This window comes from Octopus bimaculoides, chromosome 5 (genome assembly GCF_046866305.1).
Source record: "Octopus bimaculoides isolate indiv1 chromosome 5, ASM4686630v1, whole genome shotgun sequence".
In the NCBI taxonomy this organism is placed as follows: domain Eukaryota; kingdom Metazoa; phylum Mollusca; class Cephalopoda; order Octopoda; family Octopodidae; genus Octopus; species Octopus bimaculoides.
The window spans coordinates 57,430,548-57,435,547 of record NC_142932.1 but is presented as its reverse complement, the minus strand read 5'-3'; positions in this window follow the sequence as shown (position 1 = coordinate 57,435,547).

Here is a 5,000-nt window from a genome sequence, read left to right as displayed (position 1 = left end):
GATGAAGAATTGGTGACCTTCTGTGTTTTCTGTTCGCCTGTGTATTTAGTATATGTTTGTTTGTTTATTCATTAAACATTTTTTTATTATATATATAGGTATGTTATATTTTCCGTTTTGTTGTCTTTTTATTAAATCCTGAAAATATCATTTATGTAACGCACGCACTCACTAATTAATTTTTTTACCTATATATATATTTATATGTACGAGAGAGAGAAAGAGAGAGAGAGAGAGAGCGAGAGAGAGAGAGAGAGAGACAGACAGACAGACAGACAGACAGACAGACAGAAAGACAGACAGACAGACAGACAGACAGACAGACAGATTAGCTATGATAAATGTTTTGTCCTGACAACTACTTTAGTTAAGAACCAAAGCAATAAGAAAAAGCATTAAATGCTTATATCTACATAGCGATATTAATTATTTATAGATATACACTATCTTTAATTTGCGAAATATGAACTCCTTGAAACATTATTCTCAAATCAGAACCTTTTAAAAAGAAGTGCGATACACTGCATAATATAGTTCAAAATAACTCATATTTCAATACAAGTTTTATAGTTACACAAAGTTATAATCATATCTGAAACTGAATGACTATCGAGCAGCAGAAACTAAGCACCACTGGAAGAATGAAAATATGATCAGAATTTCTTAGGTAATAGATTTTAGGGAACAAAACCAAAATTTTGAAATATGTAATATATGAAGATTCACAGAATATTTTACATATACAGCCCAATGAAAATGCTTGACAAAGACAAAATATTTTAAATTACTTGTAAAATACAAACAAATAATAATAAAATTATTAGATAATTGAAAGCAGATGTAAGCAATGATATCACCAGAATATTGAAATATAGAAAATACTGTTAATTCTGAAATGAGATAGAAAAGACAAAAAAAAAAAACGAATTCGGATGAAAGACAAATGATGTGACAAATATTACAGGATTAGCAACAAAAATAAAACAATGTGTAAGGCAAAACGCGCTGAAGATCAGAATTCTTACCAAAAATCGCAAAAACTTCTGGGCTATGGAATTGGCCCAGAATTTTTCTTTTCATAGCAAATCTAAATCACAAGTGCAGCTTAAACATGAGAAGAAGTATAAGTTTTCGGGAAGAGTATGAACGGTGACCGGATCATCATCAGGGGTATGGAGGCAAAACATCGACAAAGGCAAATTCAGAACAATTATTAGAAGCTCGTGACAATCTCAGATTAATTATCGGAAGCGCATAACAATCCCAGTATAACATCAGACAATAAATAACCAAACAAATGAAAAGCAGCCATATTAAGAAGGTGTGACATTGCTGGCTGAAATACATGGCAAATCGAAAGTAGTTATAAAGGTTTATAGGCGCAGCCGTGGCTGTATGGTAAGAGGCCTGCTCCCCAACCACAGGGCTCCGGGTTCAGTCCCACTGGGGTAGTGTCGTCTACTATAGCCTCAGGCCAACTAAAACCTCGTGAGGGATTTGGTAGACAGAAACTGAAATAAGCCTATATATATATATATATATATATATATATATATATATATATATATATATATATATATATATATATATATATATATATATATATATATATATATATATATATATATATATATATATATATATATATATACATATTTATATATACATATTTAGATACATATATATTTACATACATACATATATATATATATATATATATATATATATATATATATATATATATATATATATATATATATATATATATATATATATATATATATATATATATATATATATATATATATATATATATATAGGTAAATGATACGCTTGCCTCAATCCTTCAGGGGTAGTCTGAAGCATCCAAGCAACCACGGGATGTTTAAATCCGGAGGCACTCCTGGGAATCACCTGTGCGGGTACCGTCTTGGTTAGAGGGCATCCAGAGGCAGGTAATTTATTGTTTAAACCGTAGTTTATAATTATATTTATGTGGAGAAGGGAGCAAAAAATACGAGAAGAAGCAATTCTGTTGGGCTAGTTAGCCGTTGTTTTATTATGTGGAGGTTATGTAATGAGTCATTGTGGATGTTATGTAATAGTCATTTACGCACGTTTCAATCTGGCCAATGGTTTGGCAGATCTCTTCAGAATGTTGAGGAGTATGTTAAGAGTTCATGGTGTGAGAGATGTAGGAGAAGTGATTAGTGGATATATTAATGTATATGGTGGTATAATAATAGCGATAGGTAAAGAAAGCCTTACGTTTTAGTTGAAGTTGTGTTGATCTTCCTGTAAAGGGATGTAGGATGGGTGGTATTTAAGCTCATCATTCCGATTTTAATCAAATGCATCTCCACGTGATTTTATGATTGAGGGATGCGTCGTATATTTATAGCACCGGCGGTGTTAGTACAGGGAAGCAACCCTAAATTTAGGTGAAAAGGGGGCTAACTCTGGTCTTATTCGTATCTAATTATAATTAATTATACTTAGAAGGAAAATTATTTTATGCATATTTAGTTTTACTTAGGAAGTGTAATGTATTATATATTTAATTATACTTAGAGAATGAGTATTTAGTAGCGTGAAGACAGATTAGGGTAGATTCATATCTCCTGTTTAATAGGTCATTCTTAGCCGTTAGGATCTCGAGGCGTTCACTTAAACAGAGGTGACAGCGTTAGGAATTAGCTACTTTTAGTATGTGCCACTTTAGTTTATATTCTATCTTATTGTCGTTTAGTTCCCAGATATACCTACTAAGCCCTGTTGAATTTGCTTATTTCTGTTTTTAAAACTGGATAGGTGCTCATTATATCTGAGGCGTATTTGGTTTTTCGTCGCACTTATGTAAGATCCAGTGTGGGTGTTTGTTTGTACGTCACATTGGTAAACTATATTATCAGTCTTGCATCTATTGGAGAAATTACATTTATTCCTATCTCTACAGCCACATAGGTTGTAAGGGGTGTCTATGTCTGTGTGTTGTTGTGTGGCCCTATTGTTTTTTTTTGGTGTGCGTCCTTCCTAGTAAGGGGTGTTGGATTAGGGTTGGAGTTAGTTCTATTATTTGGTGGATTGTTGATTTGGTTGTTCGTGGTGTTTCTAGCTGTATAGAATGCGTCTAATTTCTTATTATCAATAGATGCTATTATGGTAGCTAAGTTACATGTCAGGCTGTGGCCTATTCTTATTTTGTTCTTAAATATTTCTGCGTATTTATTGTTTACATTGAGGTGTTTATCTATTATGTTCATTAGTGAGCGGACTATGTTAGATTTGAGGTTCATGTTATAGGGAATGATCAGCCAGATCGTATCCTTATTGTTCTTGTTGCTATTACGGCCATATCTAGTATAGAACCTGCCATCGTAACTGGGAAGGCTGGTGAATTTTTCTTTACGGCTATCTAATTTGTTTCTATAGTTACGTTTATTTTTTATGTGTCTTTTCATTTTTTCCTTGTTAGTATTGTTAGGTATTTGTGGGCTCGATATATGGTTTCTTTTAGTCTGCTGGGTCTCCCTGTAATTTATGCTAAACTTATCGTTGTATTGCTTAATATTGGTTTTGTTCAGGTGGCTATTGCATTTCTGCTTCGTCTTGTTATTAGCCTTAATCGTCCTATTAATATTGTTGGTATTGGTGTTTACACTGTTGTTGGTATTTTTGGTGTTATGTGGTTTGGCTTTGGGACATTTTGTATTTTTATTACATGTGTTATGTTTATCTGTGTCATTCATATCGTTAGTGTGGTTTCCAGCGGTGTTTGGTGTGTTAATAGTGTGTGATTTTCTAGCGTTTGGATTCCGTATAGTTGGGTCTTTTTTATGGGTATTGGATTCTATGAATTTAATTTTATGGTTAAATCCTGCCCTGTGTAGTGCGATGTTGTAGGTTTCCTTATGCTGATTAAAAATAACTTGGTTAGAGGAGAGGCGTGATATCCTATTGCTTATACTATGTGCTAAGCCTCTCTTGAGGAATAGTGGGTGGTTGCTGGATGCGTTTATGTATTTTAGGTTAGTATTAGGCTTTATGTATGGTTCATGTAGTCCTGTGGCTAGGTTGCAATTGGCGTCTAAATAGTTTATGGATGTGTGTTCGTTTTCTATAGAAATGGCTAGTCCAAATCTTTTGAAGAGTTTATGTAAGTTTTTCTTAATGAGTTCTAGTTTCCTATTCGAGGGATTTTTAATTATTTCTTCTAAGTGTAATTAATTATAATTAGATACGAATAACACCAGAGTTGGTCCCCTTTTCACCTAAATTTAGGGTTGCTTCCCTGTACTAACACCGCCGGTGCTATAAATATACGACGCATCCCTCAATCATAAAATCACGTGGAGATGCATTTGATTAAAATCGGAATAATGAGCTTAAATAGCACCCATCCTACATCCCCTTACAGGAAGACCAACACAACTTCAACTAAAACGTAAGGCTTTCTTTACCTATCGCTATTATTATACCACCATATACATTAATATATCCACTAATCACTTCTCCTACATCTCTCACACCATGAACTCTTAACATACTCCTCAACATTCTGAAGAGATCTGCCAAACCATTGGCCAGATTGAAACGTGCGTAAATGACTATTACATAACATCCACAATGACTCATTACATAACCTCCACATAATAAAACAACGGCTAACTAGCCCAACAGAATTGCTTCTTCTTGTATTTGTTGCTCCATTCTCCACACACACACACACACACACACATATATATATATATATATATATATATACACATATATATATATATATATACGTATATATACATATATATATATATATACATATATATATATACATAAATATATGCATATATATATACATATATATATGTGTGTGTATGTGTGTGTGTATGTATGTATGTATGTATGTAGGTATGTATGTATGTATGTATGAGGATATCTTGTTTATAATAATATCAGTGGCTTAAAAAAACCCAACGGCAAAAATTATCAATTAATAAGTAAGG